Consider the following 23575-nt stretch of genomic DNA (forward strand, 5'->3'; position numbering starts at 1 on the left):
GGTATTACGTGGAGCTGGGAGGTCTCTTGTGGACCAGTGTCCTGAAGTTGGCTCTCCCACCTCAAAGGCACAGCCCTGATGCCTGGCTGGAGCACCAAGAGCCTTTCATCCACACGGCTCAGAATAAAAGGGAGAAAAAATAGAAAGAAAGAAAGAAAGAGGATAAAATAAAATAAAATAAAGCTATTATAATAAAAAATAGGAAAAAAATTATTAAGAATAAATTTATTAAGAAAAAAAGTTTTTTAATTTTTAAAAATAGATTTATTACTTTTTTATAATAAAAATAAGAAAAAAATTATTAAGAAAAACAATTTTTAATTTTTTAAAATAAAAAATATGAAAAAACTTATTAAGAAAAAAATTTTTTAAAAATAGAAAATATGGGAAAAATGATTAAGAAAAAAATTTTTTAAGTAAAAAAACAAACAAACAAGCAAAAAAACCCAAAAAATAATGGACAGACCGAACCCTAGGACTAATGGTGAAAGCAAAGCTATACAGACAAAATCTCACCCAGAAGCATACACATATACACTCACAAAAAAAGGAAAAGGGGAAAAATTAATATATCCTGCTCCCAAAGTCCACCTCCTGAATTTGGGATGATTCGTTGTCTATTCAGGTATTCAACAGATGCAGGCACATCAAGTTGTTTGTGGAGCTTTAATCCGCTGCTTCTGAGGCTGCTGGGAGAGATTTCCCTTTCTCTTCTTTGTTCGTACAGCTCCCGGGGTTCAGCTTTGGATTTGGACCCGCCTCTGCGTGTAGGTCGCCTGAGGGCATCTGTTCCCCGCCCAGACAGAACGGGGTTAAAGGAGCAGCTGCTTCGGGGGCTCTTGCTCACTCAGGCCGGGGGAGGGAGCGGTAGGGATGCGGGGAGAGCCTGCAGCTGCAGAGGCCGGCGGGAAGTTGCAGCAGCCTGAGGCGCGCCATGCGTTCTCCCAGGTAAGTTGTCCCTGGATCACGGGAGCCTGGCAGTGGCGGGCTGCACAGGCTCCCGGGAGGGGTGGTGTGGAGAGTGACCTGTGCTCGCACACAGGCTTCTTGGTGGCGGCAGCAGCAGCCTTAGCGTCTCATGCCCGTCTCTGGGGTCCGCGCTGATAGCCGCGGCTCGCGCCCGTCTCTGGAGTTCGTTTAGGTGGTGCTGTGAATCCCCTCTCCTCGCGCACCAGGAAACAAAGAGGCAAGAAAAAGTCTCTTGCCTCTTCGGCAGCTGCAGACTTTTTCCTGGACTCCTTCCCGGCTAGCTGTGGTACGCTAACCCCTTCAGGCTGTGTTCACGCCACCAACCCCAGTCCTCTCCGTGGGATCCGACCAAAGCCCGGGCCTCAGCTCCCAGCCCCCGCCCGCCCCGGCGGGTGAGCAGACAAGCCTCTCGGGCTGGTGAGTGCTGGTCGGCACCTATCCTCTGTGCAGGAATCTCTCCGCTTTGCCCTCCGCATCTCTGTGGCTGCGCTCTCCTCCGTGGCTCTGAAGCTTCCCCCCTCTGGCACCCGCAGTCTCCGCCCGCGAAGGGGCTTCCTAGTGTGTGGAAACCTTTCCTCCTTCACAGCTCCCTCCCACTGGTGCAGGTCCCGTCCCTATTCTTTTGTCTCTGTTATTTCTTTTTTCTTTTGCCCTACCCAAGTACGTGGGAAGTTTCTTGCCTTTTGGGAGGTCTGAGGTCTTCTGCCAGCGTTCAGTGGGTGTTCTGTAGGAGCAGTTCCACGTGTAGATGTATTTCTAATGTATCTGTGGGAAGGAAGGTGATCTCCGCGTCTTACTCTTCTGCCATCTTGCCCCGCACCCCATCTTAGCTTCGACATTATATTTCTTTAAAAAAATTTTTTTTAATAATCAATACTTTTTATTGAAGTATAGTTGATTTACAATGTTGTGTTAATTTCTGCTGTACAGCAAAGTGATTCAGTTATACATATATATTCTTTTTTTTATATTCTTTTCCATTACAGTTTATCATAGGATATTGGATATTGTTCCCTGTGTTATACAGTAGGACCTTGTTGTTTACCCATTCTATATATAAAAGCTTACACCTGATAACCCCAACCTCCCACTCATCCCTCCTCCAACCCTCTCCCCCTTGGCAACCACCAGTCTGTTCTCTATGTCCGTGATTCTGTTTTAATTTCATAGATGTGTTCATATGTGTCATATTTTAGGTATAGGTATCTTTTTGACACAGTGATTTCATTTCTTTTGGATGAATACGCAGAAGTGGAATTGCTGGCTCATACGGTAGTTCTATCTTTAATTTTCGGTGGAACTTCCATATTGTTTTCCACAGTGGCTGCACCAATTTACATTTTCACCAACAGTACACAAGGGTTCCCTTTTCTCACATCCTTACCAATATTTGTTATTTCTTGTCTTTTTGGTAATACACATTCTAACATGTGAGGTGATATCTCATTGTGGTTTTGATTTGCATTTCCCTGATGGTTAATGATGTTGAACATCTTTTCATGTACCTGTTGGCCATCTATACATCTTCTTTGATAAAATATCTATTCAGACCCTCTGCCCATCTTTTAATCAGATTGTTTGTTTGTTTTTGCTATTGAGTTGTAGAGTTCTTTATGTATTTTGGATATTAAGTATCAGATATATGATTTGCAAATATTTTCTCCCATTTGGTAGGTTGCCTTTTCATTTTACTGATGGTTTCTTTTGCTGTGCAAAAGATTTTTAGTTTGATGTAGTCCCACTTATTTATTTTGGCTTTTATTACCTTTGCTTTTGGTGTCAAATCCAAAAACATCATTGCCAACACCAAGTCAAAGAGCTTACCTCCTATGTTTTCTTCTAGTTTTATAGTTTCAGGTCTTGATATGATCAAGTCTTTAATCCATTTTGAGTTAATTTTTGTGTATGGCATAAGATAGTGGTCCAGCTTCATTCTTTTGCCTGTGACTGTCCAGTTTTCCCAACTCCATTTATTGAACAGACCATCTTATTCCCACTGTATATTCTTGGCTCCTTTGTTGTAAATTAATTGACCATATATAAACGGGTTTATTTCTGGGCTCTCTATTCTGTTCCATTGATCTATGTGTCTGTTTTATATGCCAGTACCATACTGTTTTAATTATTATAGATTCATGATATAGTTTGAAATAAGGAAATAAGATGCCTCCAGCTTTGTTTTTCTTTCTCAAGATTGCTGTGGCTATACCGGGTCTTTTGTGGTTTCATACAAATTTTAAGATGGTTTGTTCCATTTCTGTGAAAAATGCCATTGGAATTTTGATAGGGATCACACTAAATCTGTAGACTGCTTTGGATAGTATGGATATTTTAACAATATTAGTTATTCTAATCCATGAGCATGGAATATCTTTCCATTTATTTGTGTCTTCAGTTCTGTCATCAGTGTTTTATAGTTTTGAGTGTACAGGTCTTTTCACCTAATAGTTGTTTTTTTTTTTTGGTATCAATATTGTGAAAATGACTATACTACCCAAAGCAATCTACAGATTCAATGCAATTCCTATCAAATTACCAATGGCGTTTTTTACGGAACTAGAACAAAAAATCTTAAAATTTATATGGAGACACAAAAGACCCCGAATAGCCAAAGCAGTCTTGAGGGGAAAAAACGGAGCTGGAGGAATCAGACTCTCTGACTTCAGACTATACTATAAAGCTACAGTAATCAAGACAATATGGTACTGGCACAAAAACAGAAACATAGATCAATGGAACAAGATAGAAAGCCCAGAGATAAACCCATGCACCTATGGTCAACTAATCTATGACAAAGGAGGCAAAGATATACAATGGAGAAAAGACAGTCTCTTCAATAAGTGGTGCTGGGAAAACTGGACAGCTCCATGTAAAAGAATGAAATTAGAACACTCCCTAACACCATACACAAAAATAAACTCAAAATGGATTAGAGACCTAAATGTTAAGACCAGACACTATAAAACTCTTAGAGGAAAACATAGGAAGAACACTCTTTGACATAAATCACAGTAAGATCTTTTTTGATCCACCTCCCAGAGTAGTGGAAATAAAAACATAAATAAACAAATGGGACCTAATGAAACTTCAAAGCTTTTGCACAGCAAAGGAAACCATTAGCAAGATGAAGAGACAACCCTCAGAATGGGAGAAAATAGTTGCAAACGAATCAACGGACAAAGGATTAATCTCCGAAATATATAAACAGCTCATGCAGCTCAATATTAAAAAAACAAACAACCCAATCAAAAAATGGGCAGAAGACCTAAATAGACATTTCTCCAAAGAAGACATACAGATGGCCAAGAAGCACATGAAAAGCTGCTCAACATCATTAATCATTAGAGAAATGCAAATCAAAACTACAATGAGATATCATCTCACACCGGTCAGAATGGCCATCATCAAAAAATCTAGAAACAATAAATGTTGGAGAGGGTGTGGAGAAAAGGGAACCCTCTTGCACTGTTGGTAGGAATGTAAATTGATACAGCCACTATGGAGAACAGTATGGAGGTTCCTTAAAAAACTAAAAATAGAACTACCATATGACCCAGCAATCCCACTACTGGGCATATACCCTGAGAAAACCATAATTCAAAAAGAGTCATGTACCAAAATGTTCATTGCAGCTCTATTTACAATAGCCAGGTCATGGAAGCAACCTAAATGCCCATCGACAGACAAATGGATAAAGAAAATGTGATACATATATTCAATGGAATATTACTCAACCATAAAAAGGAATGAAATTGGGTCATTTGTTGAGACGTGGATGGATCTAGAGACTGTCATACAGAGTGAAGTTAATCAGAAAGGGAAAAACAAATATCGTATATTAACGCATATATGTGGAACCTAGAAAAATGGTACAGATGAACTGGTTTGCACGGCAGAAATTGAGACACAGATGTAGAGAACAAACGTATGGACAGCAAGGGGGGAAAGCGGTGGGGTGGTGGTGGTGGTGGGGTGATGAATTGGGCGATTGGGTTTGACGTGTATACACTGATGTGTATAAATTTGATGACTAATAAGAACCTGCTGTATAAAAAAATAAATAAAATAAAATTCAAAAATTAAAAAAAAAGAAAAAAAATTAAATGAGATATCAGTGCCTTGAACATTGTGTATGTTGCACTAAATAAATGTCAGCTACGGCTATAGTTGCTGTTATAATCATTGTTACTCTCTCAGTTAGTGGCATCAAATCTAGTATTTGTTTATAAAGAGATCAGTAACCTGATTACATTTTGATCCTTACAATAGTCTGAAAGGAAGATAGAGTAGGTTAAGATCCCCATTCTATCATGTAAGAATAGTCACATTAATTAAGGTTATTTTCCCTGATCACCTAGATGGTTACCTGTAGAACTAGTGTAGAAAGTCAGTGTATATTTGAGCTCTTAAATGCAATATTTTTTCCACCACATAATTCTACCAAAATATATTTTTATAAGACAACTGCCAAACCAGCTGAACACTGTACTTTGTACATTTTCCTTACAGATATTGACTAGGATATTCTTTTTTTTTTTTTTTTTTAAATTTATTTTATTTATTTATTTTTGGCTGCGTTGGGTCTTCATTGCTGCGCACGGGCTTTCTCTAGTTGCAGTGAGTGGGGGCTACTCTTCCTTGAGGTGCGCAGGCTTCTCATTGAGGTGGCTTCTCTTGTTGCGAAGCATGGGCTCTAGGCGTGCAGGCTTCAGTAGTTGTGGCATGCGGGCTCTAGAGTGCAGGCTCAGTAGTTGTGGTGCACAGGCTTAGTTGCCCCGCGGCATGTGGGATCTTCCCGGACCAGGGCACGAACCTGTGTCCCTTGCATTATCAGGCGGATTCTTAACAACTGCATCACCAGGGAAGCCCGATTAGGATATTCTTCTTTGAATATCTGTTTAGGGCATAGTCAACATTTCCTCCTCCTCTATATAAATGATCATAGCCTTCAAGTTACATCTCAAATCATTAGCATTGAGTCTAATGCCCTGTCTGCTCCATTTTCCTCTCCCCTCTTCTCTTCACCTTTTCAAGGCCAAAGGTGCTGACAGGGAGAGCTGATGAATGTTAGTGAAGAAGGGGCTGCAAAATTAAGTTCATTTTTTCTTATACATTTTATGTCTTTGAAGGGACTCATGCAATTAAAGAAATGCACAAGATGAATTCTTGTTGAGATCTGTGTATTTTCTAGGTAGTAATAATAGCAAATGACAGTAGCCACACAGTTCACTTTGTTGAATGCCTGGTGATGTGACGAGTACTGTGAGGGACAGATATCAGGGGTCTTGTCTTTATTTTAATAGTTTTTGTTTTGGTCAAAGCCCTTATTTCCAGACAACAGGGTCTGACTAACAGATTGGAAAAGAAAAATGATTTGGTGGCTTACGAATCATCAAGATGACTGGAGAAGTTGACTTGGGGTCTCTGCCATAGAACTGGTTCAGCAAAGATGCCTCTGCCTGTCCCTTCCCCCTTTCCCACCCCCACCACCATGATGTTGTACTTCCAACACTGATGACTCGGGAAGGTGGATGCCACCAGTACCTTGCTGCCCTTGGAGCTCCAGGATCTTGGACCTGCCACAAATCCCTTCTGTCACCGAGAGAATTTTTTCAATCTCTCCTTTGCACTGGTAGCACCCAGTCCAAGGCCTGAGGCAGGTTCTCAACAGATTCGTGGTAATTGTCAATTTACTTGAAAGTGTAGTCCGAATACTAGCAGCATTAGCATCAGTTGAGAGCAAGAATTGCAAATTATGTGACTGCATTGTCCTACTTAGTTAGAATCTCGGGGCGGTGGGGTGGGTGGGTGGGTGGGTATTTTAACAAGCTTTCTTGATTTGGACATCCTTAAAGTATCAGTAGTACACTAGGCCCACTAAAGTCTGAGAAGGGCTCCTCTAGGTAGCATATCCTTACCTGCCAAGCAGGCTGGGAAACAAAGTTGCAGGCATTTTCAGCCTTTATAGATGAAGGTGGCTCAGCTTTGTCTCAATATTGACAAGGTGGGGGAGTCCCAAGACCTAAGAAGGGGGTTCAGCTGTCTAGTAGCCAAAAGGAATGACACTTGTCCAGGGCAGCTGTTGTTCTTGGAATGTTGTGGCTAGACTTCCTGCAGGCTGTAGTGATTAACCAGAGGAGCTTAATCTGCTTTGTTAAGGGGTATCTCAGAGTTAGCTACCCTCCCACTCCCCCAAACCCTGATTGTGATTGCCGGCCTGATCCTCCTCTTCATGCTCGCCTCCCTTTACCTCCTTCTTTATCCTCTTCCCTCTTCCCCTCTCCTCTTGGCCTTTCTCCTGCCCCTTCCCATTTCTTCTCCTCCAGGCATTTCTAAAGTTGATTTGAGTTGTCTTCCCTTAAGGTTTCTGTGAAAAGGGAAGTCATTCTTCCTCTATTAAAGGCTGCTGTAATCACTGGCTTACGGAGTTAATGAGGCTTTCAGGGGAAGTTCTTTTTCATTTTTTTAGGCAGGCTAAGAAACCAAACACCCAGGGCTTGCTCTAGGCAAAATGTTGAAACTGAGAAATTGGTTTTTAGTGCCTCCAGGCTCTCTTCATTTCTCCACTCCCCCACCCACAGCTTCCCTTCTTACTTCACTTTCACCTCTGTACCAGCTGCCCTCCCCCCTCCCCCCCCCAATTAAAACATGCTCTTAGGGAAAAGTGATATCCTTAATGATGCTATCAGTCAATACACAGAATCACCTCTCTGAGAGTGTTTACATTTAAAGTTTTTTTTCTCTGGTAGAGGAATCAAAGGTTTTGTTCTCACTAAAAAAAAATTTCAAAGACACCAGTCAATTGGAGAAGTTATGGTTTGTATCTGCTCATTTGGTGAATTAAGGGGTCTTGCTCAAAAACTTCTCCCACTGTTTTCTCTACTGATTTTAATTTTCTACTGTCCACTGTTACAGTTGGAGAATGTATCAGAGCTTTCCCATCTCTACCTATGTCTCATGACAGGTGAAAGACCCCAGAAATGATGGGTTGCAGGAATGCTCTGGCCTTCATGAGCCAACACAGGAATGAGGTATTCCCCCCACCCCTGCCCCCACGCGTGCACACACACACACACACACACACACATTCAGATTCCTTTTCTAAGAATCAGAAAGAGCCCTTGTCAGGTTTGCCAGCTGTTGTGCACTCTCTTTGCAGAAGCCAATCTCCCCCATGGTTTTGACTTCCTGACTCTATATCATTTGGGATCAAGAGCCAAAATAAATCATTCATTTACAGCACATTTAAAAATCTTTTGAGAAAAAAGAAATGTCATCTTTCTACTTTTTTTTTTTTTTTTTTGCTTTTTCACCCTTCTACTTTTCATAGCTAATAATGTAAGGGACTGGCATCTAGGTTGATTGGACTACCTTATCTTGGTGGATAAAGGCACTCTCTTCCCTGATACATAAATGAGGATAGGGAGCTCTGTTTTACAATAGTGATCTTGAATTTGACCCCAGACACTTGTGGTGTAAGATAAACAGCAGACTAATGTGAAAGATCAAAGCAGAAACTGAATGGGGAGAGTGGAAAATGACCAACATCTCACAGTGCCATAAATGTTATAATGCCAGCGTTTGGTTTGGTTTTCTCTGTGGTTGGAATTAACTTTTAATAACAACTCAATTGTTAGTACAAACAATGGCATTTATGTGATGTAGTTACCAGGGGTGAATAATAATAAAAAGTTTAAAAATTTGTATGAAACAAAATAAACTGGGAAAAATATAATAAACTTATATCATGGACAAAAGGTTAATATATCCAATATATAAGAGCTTTTAAAAATAGAGAAGAAAAATACCAAAACTCTATAGAAAAATTAGCACAAGATTTGAACGTGCAGTTAGTAAAAAGAGAAGTAAAAATTTCCTACAACTTGTAAATAGATATTCAACCTTGCTCACCTTGAGAGACAAATCAAAATTATACTGAAACCTTTTCTTACCTATCAAAAGTAACTGCCCTTGTACATATTGTTTGATACTCATATTCTATTGGGGAGTCTAGGTAGAAATAGGCACTCTCATATGTTGCTGGTGGAATGCAAAGTTGTATAACTCCTGTGGGAGTGGTTATGATAATATCCAGCAAAATTACATATGCATTGCTTTTTGACCCAGCAATTCTACTTCTAGAATTTATTAAGATTCACTGGCAAAAACACAAAATGACTGATGTACAAGGTAATTTATTGTGGCACCTTCTGTAATAGAAAAGATTGGAAACAACTCAATAGTTCATCAATAGAGGACTGGTGAATAAATATTGATGCAGTTACATGATTGACTACTATGTAGATGTAGACAGAAATGAGGATGTCTGTACACTGCTGCAGAAAAGTCTCCAGGATACAGTAAGGTACAGGATGCTGCCTTTTTTTTAATAAATGAGGAGGTGATAAGAATGTAATATATGTATAATATTCACATATTATAAACAATATATAGTATGAAATAATTAATATATAATGTATAATACATAATAATAAATACAGCTGTATTAGTCAGGGTCCTCCAGACATATAGAACAAATAGGATGTTATATATATAGAAAGAGACTTATTTTAAGGAATGGGTTCATGCAATTATGGAGACTGGCAAGTCCAAAATCTTCAAGATGAGCCAGCAGGCTAGGGACCCAGGAATAGTCAATGCTGCAGTTCAAGTCTCAGTTTGCTGGCAGAATTCCTTCTTGCTTGAGGGAGGTCAGTCTTTTGTTCTATTCAGGCCTTCATCTAAATGGATGAAGCCAACCCACATTATGGAAGGAAGTCTGCTTTACTCAATGTCTACAAATCTAAATATAAATCTCATCCAAAAACACCCTCACAGAAACATCCAGAATGGTGTTTGCAAAAATCTGGGCACTGTGGCCCAACCAAGTTGACACATTAAATTAACCATCACAACTATAAAGAATATTATATGGAATACACTTGCTTATATTAAAAAAAATCAATGAATAAAAAACCCACAAAAGTGATTCTAAATAAAGTGGTTTTCTATAGAGGAATGGAAGGAACAGATATAGAAACTTGAATTCTCTGAATGTACTTTGATTTAGTTTTGACTTTGGAATTAGGTAAGTTTTTTGGTGATTCTAAAACAAAATTAAGTCAACATTAAAAAGCAATTCTAAATAACTGAAAGGAAAATGAAACAAATGAACTTTTGTATACAGTTGGTGCCTTACCTACATTGAGAAAAAATATTTCAAATGAATTTATGACGCATCAGTTTGAAACTTTGGTGGGACGTATCCTAAAGACAAATAGAAATCAAACTTTTTTTCAGGAGTCATACTGTTAGTAATAATACTGGTATTCTTATTTTGAAAATATACTATACATAGAGTTGGCTAAAATGAGTATTTTGATAATGTCATGAAGAACCTTGTTTTTTTCAGTGTGAGGGAAAAGAGGTACAAATATAAAATCAAATAGTTATGTAAATCTCCTAAATTTGAGTTGGAAATTTCAGTATGAACTCATCATGTGTTTTCACATCTGCCCACAAAAAAGTCTAGAAACAATGATCAACCCGGTAGCTAGGAGGAGTACCTTGTTGCCTAGATTGTGGTCTATGAATATCTCCTAAAAGTCCATGTCTCCTAAAAGGAACCAAGATTCCTTGGATGAAGAGCTAATTTCAGGTCTTAGGGAGAAAATGTGCAAGATGACCTGAAACATTTTGTATTAAAAAGCAAGGCGGCTAGCATAGACAACTGGGGTCATGTCAGAACGACTCAAGAGCTCATTTGGAGGGCTTTCCACTAACTAATGATGGACAATTTGAATATCAGAAAGAATAATTACTACAGTCAACTGAAACACATAAAATATGTTTAAAAACCCATGAGTACATAAGGATAGTTATTAAAAAAAAAACACTTATTGGTCATCATATTATTATTCTGAAAACAGGTGAATAAAGAGGAAGACTCAAACTTCTGCAAACTATTGCCTGAGCAACACTATTTCAGGGTAATGGAATAGTTCATGTGGGAAATAATTTTTTTTTTTTTTAAATTTAGGGAAGGCTCTTTTATTTATTTATTTATTTATTTTTTTAATATTTATTTTTGGCTGTGTTGGGTATTCGTTTCTGTGCGAGGGCTTCCTCTAGTTGCGGCAAGCGGGGGCCACTCTTCATCGCGGTGTGCGGGCCTCTTCACTATCGTGGCTTCTCTTGTTGCGGAGCACAGGCTCCAGACGCGCAGGCTCAGTAGTTGTGGCTCACGGGCCTAGTTGCTCCGCGGCATGTGGGATCTTCCCAGACCAGGGCTCGAACCCGTGTCCCCTGCATTAGCAGGCAGATTCTCAACCACTGCACCACCAGGGAAGCCCGGAAATAATTTTTTAAAAAGAATATTGGATAACAAAATGAAATATTGGCTAACAAAGGAAAAAAAAAGAATATTGGCTAAAAAAGGAGTAACACAATTAAACTATCTTCATTTTGCACCCCTAATTTAATTATATAATGGATCTAGGCAATGGTCACTACTGGCTGCTAAAATCATTAGCTTTAGAGAAAGTCTGATCGGGACTGTGGCAGGTGTCTCTGAAGCTCATGCAGCATCCTCTTGGACCACCTCTGATTTTAGCCTCAGCTATGGTGGACAGATCTGTTGCACTCAGACTCCTCTCCCACTATCAGCATCCCTCAGTGCACATGGAGTCTTTTTATTAATACTTCCTGCTCCAGGGCCTTGTCTGTTACCCCTCAAGCTTCCCTGGCTTCAGCTTTCAGGTGGCCCTGAGTGTGGAAGAGTTAATGTCTCTAGAAGCAACCCTCATCCAAGAGATGGGAGCTAAAGGACAAATGCTCTTGCCTCCTGTTTTCCAGATGGACCATCCTTGGAGGTCTTCAGCCTGCGCCTCAGTGGAATTGCTAATGCACACTTTCATTGCTTTTTCCTTCCTTTCCTGTGTCACTGGTCCTGCTTGCTCCCTGCTGCTTCCTGAGATCACCTCCCAAATAAACCTACTGCATCCAAGTTCTCACTCCAAACTCTACTTGGGGGAAGAAATAGCAGGGCAGAAACTCTATCATGGATAGATCAGGCTGACAACACATGAGCTCACTGGTTCATGTCATTGTCACAGAAAGACAATCAGACGGTGTGTTTCCAGCACCATTTATAAAGTATTCCTTTCAAGTATTGAGCTTGAATCTAATCATGCCTTTATATTTAACTGCCAGTTCACAGGAACATGTTAAACTATTCCTTAGGGTTGTAATCAGTAATCCGGAATGTGGGAAATTCTGCAAAACAAATGGCCCAATTTCTGCCACAACTAAATGATACGAGAAAAAAGTGGGAGGAGAAAACTGTGAATTAAAAGACACTTAAGAGAGCTATTAAACAAATCTAATGGTTTAGTTAAAAATGATAAACTATACAAGTTATAAGTTGGGGAGTTTGTTGATATTAAGGAGCTGCTATTAATTTTAAGTGTGGTATTAAGTGTCCTGTCTTGTAGAGATACTGAAGTACTGAAGTATGTGTGAATGAAATGATATGTTTGGGATTTGTTTTAAAATAATCTAGTGGGTGGGATATAGATGAAATGAGATAATCTCATGAAAATGACATGGAGGTGGGTGCTGGATACATGGAGGGTGGGGGGGTTTGCTATACCTTTCTCTTTACTATTGAATATGTTTGAAAATGTGTGTAATAAATGTTTTTTTTAAGACGATATTTCTCAGGATACAGAAATGAGAAACTAATGTACTAGAACTTCCAAAACAGACATATGCTGCGACCTTATGCTGAACCATTTGGCTTCTTTGTCCCTCTGGGATTGTTATTTGTGAAGCATGAGCACACGCAGATTAACACCGTGCTGTCTTGTAGGACGTGCTGGGCTCCTATCACGCAGGGAATGCTCTTTGAGTAATGTTTTTGGTGACTCCTGGGAGTTGAGAATGATGTTTTGGTGAAGTATGTGCACATGTTCAATGTACAATAATGAACCTACGGATTCATTCCCCCAGATGGTCTCTAGTTTGATGATATCTCTGAACCTGTTCTCTTTGAAGCAAGGAATTTATTTTGTTAATTTTGTCTATCCCATAATATCCATCCCAGTATCTTCATTATGTGATGTTTCATTATACCTGATGGTGTAAACCGAAGGTCTTAGGTATGTTCTCATCTGATAGGAGAGGCTTAATCGGTGGTCTGTGAAGTCTGTCCTGGACCCTTTGTCTAGGTAGGTGACCCTGTCACTCACCTCGCAGGGCAATAAGAATGGAGTGTGTGTCCTCTGATTCCTGGAATTGTGCTGAGAGCCAGCATATTTTGTATGTCAGCACTACACTGTATGCTTTGTACACGTGATCTCATTTCTTTATCTTCCACTGGGGGTGGAATGTTCCAGATGGCCCACCTGCCCCTGGAACCCTGCCTTCTTATCCTCTCTCCTAGATGTGATTTCAGATGTCTCTGTATTAGTTTGTTAGAGCTGTGATGACAAACTCCCGCAGATTGAGTGGCTTAAACAACAGACATTTATTGTTTCACAGCCTGGAGGCTAGAAGTCTAAGATCAAGGCGTTGGCAGGTTCCTTCCGAGGGCTGTGAGGGAAGATTGGTCCGAGGCTTCCCTCCTTGGTGTGTGGATGGCTGTTTTTACCTTATGCCTCCTCACATTGTTTTCCCTCTATGCACATCTCTGTGTCTAAATTTCCCATTTTTATTTATTTTATGTTTTAAAATTTTTATTTGTGGTTTAAAAAGACACTGCATAAAATTTCCCAACTTCACTGGTTTTTTTAGTGTACAGTTCAGTAGTACTAACTATATTCACTTTGCTGTGCAACAGATCTCCAGACCTCGTTCCTCAGTGACCAACTCCCTGCTCCTCCCTCCCACAGTCCCCAATAACTTGCTCCTTTTATGAATTTGACTACTTTAGATATCTCAAACAAGTGTAATCATGCAGTCAAATTTCCCATGTTTATTTTATTTTATTTTATTCTTTTAACAACTTTATTAGAGTATAATTGCTTTACAATGGTATGTTAGTTTCTGCTTTATAACAAAGTGAATCAGTTATATATATACATATGTCCCCATAACTCTTCCCCCTTGCATCTCCCTCCCTCCCACCCTCCCTATCCCACCCCTCTAGGTGGTCACAGAGCACCGAGCTGATCTCCCTGTGCTATGCGGCTGCTTCCCACTAGCTATCTATTTTACATTTGGTAGTGTATATATGTCCATGCCACTCTCTCACTTTGTCCCAGCTTACCCTTCCCCCTCCCCGTATCCTCAAGTCCATTCTCTAGTAGATCTGTCTCATTATTCTTGTCTTGCCCCTAGGTTCTTCTGACCATTTTTTTTTCTTTCTTTCTTTTTTTTTTTTTTTTTTTTAGATTCCATATATATGTGTTAGCATACGGTATTTATTTTTCTCTTTCTGACTTACTTCACTCTGCATGACAGTCTCTAGGTCCATCCACCTCACTACAAATAACTCAGTTTCGTTCCTTTTTATGGCTGAGTAATATTCCATTGTATATATGTGCCACATCTTCTTTATCCATTCATCTGTTGATGGACACTTAGGTTGCTTCCATGTGCTGGCTATTGTAAATAGAGCTGCAATGAACATTGTGGTACATGACTCTTTTTGAATTATGGTTTTCTCTGGGTATATGCCCAGTAGTGGGATTGCTGCGTCGTATGGTAGTTCTATTTTTAGTTTTTTAAGGAACCTCCATACTGTTCTCCATAGTGGCTGTATCAATTTACATTCCCACCAACAGTGCAAGAGGGTTCCCTTTTCTCCCCACCCTCTCCAGCATTTATTGTTTGTAGATATTTTGATGATGGCCATTCTGATGGGTGTGAGATGATATCTCATTGTAGTTTTGATTTGCATTTCTCTAATGATTAATGATGTTGAGCATTCTTTCATGTGTTTATTGGCAATCTGTATATCTTCTTTGGAGAAATGTCTATTTAGGTCTTCTGCTCATTTTTGGATTGGGTTGTTTGTTTTTTTGATATTGAGCTGCATGTGTTGCTTGTATGTTTTGGAGATTAATCCTTTGTCAGTTGCTTCATTTGCAAATATTTTCTCCCATTCTGAGGGTTGTCTTTTCGTCTTGTTTATGGTTTCCTTTGCTGTGCAAAAGCTTTTAAGTTTCATTAGGTCCCATTTGTTTATTTGTGTTTTTATTTCCATTTCTCTAGGAGCTGGGTCAAAAAGGATCTTGCTGTGATTTATGTCATAGAGTGTTCTGCCTATGTTTTCCTCTAAGAGCTTTATAGTGTCTGGCCTTACATTTAGGTCTTTAATCCATTTTGAGTTTATTTTCGTGTATGGTGTTAGGGAGTGTTCTAATTTCATTCTTTTACATGGAGCTGTCCAGTTTTCCCAGCACCACTTATTGAAGAGGCTGTCTTCTCCACTGTATATTCTTGCCTCCTTTATCAAAGATAAGGTGACGATATGTACATGGGTTTATCTCTGGGCTTTCTGTCCTGTTCCATTGATCTATATTCCTGTTTTTGTGCCAGTACCATACTGTCTTGATTACTGTAGCTTTGTAGTATAGTCTGAAGTCAGGGAGCCTGATTCCTCCAGCTCCATTTTTCTTTCTCAAGATTGCTTTGGCTATTCGGGGTCTTTTGTGTTTCCATACAAATTGTGAAATTTTTTGTTCTAGTTCTGTGAAAAATGCCAGTGGTAGTTTGATAGGGATTGCATTGAATCTGTAGATTGCTTTGGGTAGTAGAGTCATTTTCACAATGTTGATTCTTCCAGTCCAAGAACATGGTATATCTCCCCATCTATTTGTATCATCTTTAACTTCTTTCATCAGTGTCTTATAATTTTCTGCATACAGGTCTTTTGTCTCCTTAGATAGGTTTATTCCTAGGTATTTTATTCTTTGTGTTGCAATGATAAATGGGAGTGTTTTCTTAATTTCACTTTCAGATTTTTCATCATTAGTGTATAGGAATGCAAGAGATTTCTGTGCATTAATTTTGTATCCTGCTACTTTACCAAATTATTGATTAGCTCTAGTAGTTTTCTGGTAGCATCTTTAGGATTCTCTATGTATAGTATCATGTCATCTGCAAACAGTGAAAGCTGTACTTCTTCTTTTCCAATTTGGATTCCTTTTATTTCTTTTTCTTCTCTGATTGCTGTGGCTAACACTTCCAAAACTATGTTGAATAATAGTGGTGAGAGTGGGCAACCTTGTCTTGTTCCTGATCTTAGTGGAAATGGTTTCAGTTTTTCACCATTGAGGACGATGTTGGCTGTGGGTTTGTCATATATGGCCTTTATTATGTTGAGGAAATTTCCCTCTATGCCTACATTCTGGAGGGTTTTTATCATAAATTGGTGTTGAATTTTGTCAAAAGCTTTCTCTGCATCTATTGAGATCATATGGTTTTTCTCCTTCAATTTGTTAATATGGTATATCACGTTGATTGATTTGCATATATTGAAGAATCCCTGCATTCCTGGGATAAACTGCACTTGATCATAGCGTATGATCCTTTTAATGTGCTATTGGATTCTGTTTGCTAGTATTTTGTTGAGGATTTTTGCATCTATGTTCATCAATGATATTGGCCTGTAGTTTTTTTATTTGTGACATCTTTGTCTGGTTTTGGTATCAGAGTGATGGTGGCCTCGTAGAATGAGTTTGGGAGTGTTCCTCCCTCTGTTATATTTTGGAAGAGTTTGAGAAGGATAGGTGTTAGCTCTTCTCTAAATGTTTGATAGAATTCGCCTGTGAAGCCATCTGGTCCTGGGCTTTTGTTTTTCGGAAGATTTTTAATCACAGTTTCAATTTCAGTGCTTGTGATTGATTGGTCTTTTCATATTTTCTATTTCTTCCTGGCTCAGTCTCGGAATGTTGTGCATTTCTAAGAATTTGTCCATTTCTTCCAGGTTGTCCTTTTTACTGGCATAGAGTTGCTTGTAGTAATCTCTCATGATCCTTTGTATCTCTGCAGTGTCAGTTGTTACTTCTCCTTTTTCATTTCTAATTCTATTGATTTGAGTCTTCTCCCTTTTTTTCTTGATAAGTCTGGCTAATGGTTTATCAATTTTGTTTATCTTCTCAAAGAACCAGCTTTTAGTTTTATTGATCTTTGCTATCGTTTCCTTCATTTCTTTTTCATTTATTTCTGATCTGATCTTTATGATTTATTTCCTTCTGCTAAGTTTGGGGTTTTTTCTGTTCTTCTTTCTCTAATTGCTTTAGGTGTAAGGTTAGGTTGTTTATTTGAGATGTTTCTTGTTTCTTAACGTAGGATTGTATTGATATAAACTTCCCTGTTAGAATTCCTTTTGCTGCATCCCATAGGTTTTGGGTCATTGTGTTTTCATTGTCATTTGTTTCTAGTTATTTTTTGATTTCCTCTTTGATTTCTTCAGTGATCTCTTGGTTATTAAGTAGTGTGTTGTTTAGCCTCCATGTGTTTGTATTGCTTACAGATTTTTTTCCTGTAATTGATATCTAGTCTCATAGCATTGTGGTCAGAAAAGATACTTGATAAGATTTCAATTTTCTTAAATTTACCAAGGCTTAATTTGTGACCCAAGATATGATCTATCCTGGAGAATGTTCCATGAACACTTGAGAAGAATGTGTATTCTGTTGTGTTTGGATGGAATGTCCTATAAATATCAATTAAGTCCATCTTGTTTAATGTATCATTTAAAGCTTGTGTTTCCTTATTTATTTTCATTTTGGATGATCTGTCCATTGGTGAAAGTGGGGTGTTAACGTCCCCTACTATGATTGTGTTACTGTCGATTTCCCCTTTTATGGCTGTTATTATTTTCCTTATGTATTGAGGTACTCCTATGTTGGGTGCATAAATATTTACAATTGTTTTATCTTCTGCTTGGATTGATCCCTTGATCATTATGTAGTGTTCTTGTCTCTTGTAATAGTATTTGTTTTTAAGTCTATTTTGTCTGATATGAGAATTGCTACTCCAGCTTTCTTTGATTTCCATATGCATAGAATATCTTTTTCCGTCCCCTCACTTTCAGTCTGTATGTGTCCCTAGGTCTGAAGTGGGTCTCTTGTAGACAGCATATATATGGGTCTTTTTTCTCTATCCATTCAGCCAGTCTGTGTCTTTTGGTTGGAGCATTTAATCCATTTACATTTAAGGTAATTATCGATATGTATGTTCCTATTACCATTTTCTTAATTGTTTTGGGTTTATTATTGTAGGTCTTTTCCTTCTCTTGTGTTTCCTACCTAGAGAAGTTCCTTTAGCATTTGTTGTAAAGCTGGTTTGGTGGTGCTTAATTCTCTTAGCTTTTGCTTGTGTGAAACTTTTAATTTCTCCATCAAATCTGAATGAGATCCTTGCTGGGTAGAGTAATCTTGGTTGTAGGTTTTTCCCCCTCATCACTTTAAATATGTCCTGCCACTCCCTTGTGGCTTGCAGAGTTTCTGCTGAAAGATCAGCTGTTAACCTTATAGGGATTCCCTTATGTGTTATTTGTTGTTTTTCCCTTACTGCTTTTAATATTTGTTCTTTGTATTTAATTTTTGATAGTTTGATTAATATGTGTCTTGGCATGTTTCTCCTTGGATTTATCCTGTATGGGTCTCTCTGTGCTTCCTGGACTTGATTAACTATTCCCTTTCCCATATTAGGGAAGTTTTCAACTATAATCTTTTCAAATATTTTCTCAGTCCCTTTCTTTTTCTCTTCTTCTTCTGGGACCCGTATAATTCGAATGTTGGTGCATTTAATGTTGTCCCAGAGGTCTCTGAGAGTGTCCTCAATTCTTTTCATTCTTTTTTCTTTATTCTCCTCTGCAGTAGTTATTTCCACTATTTTATCTTCCAGGTTACTTATCCGTTCTTCTGCCTCAGTTATTCTGCTTTTGATCCCTTCTAGAGAAGTTTTACTTTCATTTATTGTGTTGTTCATCACGGTTTGTTAGCTCTTCAGTTCTTCTAGGTCCTTGTTAAACGTTTCTTGTATTTTCTCCATTCTACTTCTAAGATTTTGGATCATGTTTACTATCATTATTCTGAATTCTTTTTCAGGTAGATTGCCTATTTCCTCTGCATTTGTTACGTCTGGTGGGTTTTTGCCTTGCTCCTTCATCTGCTGTGTGTTTCTCTGTCTTCTCATTTTGCTTAACTTACTGTGTTTGGGGTCTCCTTTTTGCAGGCTGCAGGTTCATAATTTCCGTTGTTTTTGGTGTCTGTCCCCAGTGGCTAAGGTTGGTTCAGTGGGTTGTGTAGGCTTCCTGGTGGAGGGGACTAGTACCTGTGTTCTGAGTGTTAAGGCTGGATCTTGTCTTTCTGGTGGGCAGGTCCACGTCTGGTGGTGTGTTTTGGGGTGTCTGTGACCTTATTATGATTTTAGGCAGCCTCTGTGCTAATGGATGAGGTTGTGTTCCTGTTTTGCTAGTTGTTTGGCATAGGGTGTCCTGCACTGTAGCTTGCTGGTCGTTGAGTGGAGCTGGGTCTTGGCGTTGAGATGAAGAGCTCTGGGAGATTTTCACCGTTTGATATTACATGGAGGTGGGAGGTCTCTTGTGGACCAGTGTCCTGAACTTGGCTCTCCCACCGCAGTGGCACAGCCCTGACGTCTGGCTGGAGCACCAAGAGCCTGTCCTCCACACGGCTCAGAATAAAAGGGAGAAAAAAAAGAAAGAAAGAAAGAAGAAGATAAAATAAAATAAAATAAAGTAAAATAAAATAAAGTTTTTAAAATAAAAAATAATTATTAAGAAAAAAAAATTTTTTAAGTAATAAAAAAACACAAAAAAACAGACAGAATCGTAGGACAAATGATAAAAGCAAAGCTGTACAGACAAAATCACACATAGAAGCATACACATACACACTCAGAAAAAGCAAAAAGGGAAAAAAATATATATATTGTTGCTCCCAAAGTCCACCTCCTCCTCAGTTTGGGATGATTCGTTGTCTATTCAGGTATTCCACAGATGCAGGGTACATGAAGTTGATTGTGGAGATTTAATCCGCTGCTCCTGAGGCTGCTGGGAGAGATTTTTCCTTTCTCTTCTTTGTTCGAACAGCTCCCAGTGTTCATCTTTGGATTTGGCCCCACCTCTGCATGTAGGTCGCCTGAGGGCGTCTGTTTCCGCCCAAACAGGACGGGGTTAAAGGAGCATGTGATTCAGGGGTTCTGGCTCACTCAGGCCGGGGGGAGGGAGGGGTACGGAATGCGGGGTGGCCTGTGGCGGCAGAGGCCGGCGTGATGTTGCAACAGCCTGAGGCACGCCTTGTGTTCTCCCGGGTAAGTTCTTCCTGGATCATGGGACCCTGGCAGTGGCGGGCTGCACAGGCTCCCGGGATGGGAGGTGTGGATAGTGACCTGTGCTCACACACAGGCTTCTTGGTGGCTGCAGCAGCAGCCTTAGCGTCTCGTGCCCATCTCTGGGGTCAGTGCTGATAGCCGCGGCTCGCACCCGTCTCTGGAGCTCCTTTAAGTGGCGCTCTTAATACCCTCTCCTCGCGCACCAGGAAACAAAGAGGCAAGAAAAAGTCTCTTGTCTCTTCGACAGCTCCAAACCTTTTCTGGGACTCCCTCCCGGCTAGCTGTGGCGCACTAGCCCCTTCAGGCTGTGTTCACGCCGCCAACCCCAGTCCTCTCCCTGGGGTCTGACTTCCGAAGCCCCAGCCTCAGCTCCCAGCCCCCGCCCGCCCTGGCGGGTGAGCAGACAAGCCTCTAGGGCTGGTGAATGCTGGTCAGCACTGATCCTCTGTGAGGGAATCTCTTGTCTTTGCCCTCCGCACCCCTGTTGCTACGCTCTCCTCCGTGGCTCCGAAGCTCCCCCCCTCCGCCACCCGCAGTCTCCGCCCACGAAGGGGCTTCCTAGTGTGTGGAAACCTTTCCTCCTTCACAGCTCCCTCCCACTGGTGCAGGTCCCGACCCTATTCTTTTGTCTCTGTTTTTCCTTTTCTCTTTTGCCCTACCCAGGTACATAGAGAGTTTCTTGCCTTTTGGGAGGTCTGAGGTCTTCTGCCAGCGTTCAGTAGGTGTTCTGTAGGAGTTGTTCCACATGTAGATGTATTTTTGATGTATTTGTGGGGAGGAAGGTGACCTCCGCGTCTTACTCTTCCACCATCTTGAAGCTCCTCCCAAATTTCCCATTTTTAAAAGGACTTCAGTTGTACTGGATTATGACCCACCCTTATGACCGCATTTTAACTTGATTATCTCTGTAAAGAACCTATTTCCAAATACAATCACAACATATAAATTTGGGGTTGGGGCACAATTTAACTCGTAAGTCTCCAAAAGGGACAATTCCTTGTGCTTCTAGAATAGCTTGTTGCTTTTCTGAAGATTTGGTTTGTTCCTTGCTCTAAAGTGGGCACAAGTACGGAAATTTTAGGGATGGAAAAGGGTGAGAATATTGGAGTGGATGCTTTGGGAACTCTCAGACATAGACAAGCATGAGACTGCTGGCAAACTGTGAAGTACTTGATGTTCCATGTGAATTACCATGCTTAAGATTCAACTTAAGATTGATATGACAGTTCACAAGTAATTTGACCTCCTGGGTAGCTTTTCATTAACTTTATCTCTGGCTCTGATCTTTCAGTAACAGACAATAAAAGGTTTGAAAGAGGCAGAGGCTCTGTACGTGGCAGAACCCTGGGACTTGCTGTGAGGGAGGTGGTAAATGGAAAGAAGACAAAACCCTGTTGTACCCTTATTCTGGCCACAAGAGTGTACCCTATTCTGCTTACAAAAATCTAGCTGTGGAGAGAAATGGGGAAATAATTCCTTTAACAATAATTAGAACCAGAAAGGAAATAGCAGAGAGGGTGTAAGTAGAGATATTTCTGTTTACAAATCTCAGTGAAATCTTAGGAAAATGGTGAGGAAAAAAAGGTGAGAGAGTAGTTCTTGTATAGCTATGGGAAGGAAATAGTGAAAGGAGCATTTCTGGAAGTGATTGCGCTGTAGGGTGTGGGATAGCCAGCTGCAGAAAGCTGCCCCATCCTGACACTCCTGTAGGGCCTGGCTCAGCTCCAGCCCCATGTGCTCGTCCCATTCAGTTCTGTGCACCCAGCTGCACATCCACCCCAGTGATCTGGGCTCCCTTGCTCTCTGATTCCCTCGCTCTAAATGTGGGCTGTCTGTTTGTGCTTCCCCATTTTACCACCCATGCAGTCCTCACTCCAATTGCTGTGCGAGTCTTTGCTGAGCAGGCTCCCTTGCTCTTAGAGATGCTGTCAGCATTGGAGAAGAGAAGATCCCTCTGCTAGTTCAGTAGTGCCACGGAACCCCAACCACAGGTTCTTGCTTCTCCTTCTTTTCTGGCTGAAGGAATGAATTTGTAGCTAGACTGATCAACCCCTCTTCTGCTCCCTAACTGCTTGAGGAGAATCAAATCAGAAAGCTGCTTATGAAAACTTCCTAGAGATGTAAAAATATGTATATTTTATAGTTTTAAGGACTATGCAGCTTAGGTGTATTTGCTCTGGGGATGAAAAGCAAATTCAGTGTGAAGTGGGGTGACTTACTAGTTGCTTTTATACTTGGATGCTTCAGCCTGCCATGCCTTCTGGCTGGGATTTGACATATAAATTTCATTAGAAAATATTTCTTTGGGTTGTCAGAGGTTGGAAAGAGGAATGCTGAGACTGGAGGATCACAAAGACAGGATCTGAAGTGGGCAGTATGCTAAGAAGATGCTAAGGGAAAAGAGAAATGAGAAGGGTTTTTGGTGTTATATATAAGCACTGAATTTGCTTCTTGCAGAGAGCATAATGGTTGTGGTTTCTCTGATTTGTGGAGACTGGTTTGCAGAAGCAGGGGCTGGAGCCTCCTGGAAGGCATTCTTTTTTCCCTTGACTTCCAAACTCCTTGTCCTTCTCTTCTCCTTGCCTGAAACCTCAATTTCTTTGCCTCTCCTTGTTCTCTACTCCCTCCTTGCTGTCCCATGTCATTTTTGTAGTTGTCTCAACACTCCCACAGTTGCCAGACTACTTGTCTTTCTTTAGAAGGCCCCAGTGCAAAGAGTATAAAGCTTTCTTGGAGAGGGAAGGAGGAAAGGCAGGCTCTTAATGAAAAATAAGGACAACAGGCCTTGAAATTCTAGTGGAATTCATTGAACTTCTAGACATAATATTAGTGGAATGGTGTTTCTGTTTTGATTCTCAAACTAGTGTTAAATGTCAGGTCAGGACCCAAACTTTCAGTATAATTCTTAACAGTTTCTCATCTCAAAATAAGGGAATAACATTGACTTCTCATGGTGGATGACAACAGTAACTCCTCTGGAGGAGGCTTTTCTTGGCACTTTGGTTAGAAAAGGCTCTTATATGATTACATCATTTGGTGATAGAAGCTAACAATTTCTGCCTCTTCCTTCCTTCCTTCCTTTCTTTCTCTTTCGTTCTCTATCAAGAGTCAATCATGTGGTCTTATCTCCCTTGCTAGTTGACTTGGAGGTGGGCAGATGACCCAGTCCTGGCCAGTGGAACCCAAAGGTCAATCTGCTCTGGAGCTTCTGGGAAAGGTTTCTATAACTCAAAAAGAAAACAACAACAAACAAGCAAAAACAGATACTCAGTATGGAATGTCCCTCTTCTTCACTGCA

The sequence above is a fragment of the Eschrichtius robustus genome, chromosome 14 (genome assembly GCF_028021215.1).
Source record: "Eschrichtius robustus isolate mEscRob2 chromosome 14, mEscRob2.pri, whole genome shotgun sequence".
NCBI lineage: Eukaryota > Metazoa > Chordata > Mammalia > Artiodactyla > Eschrichtiidae > Eschrichtius > Eschrichtius robustus.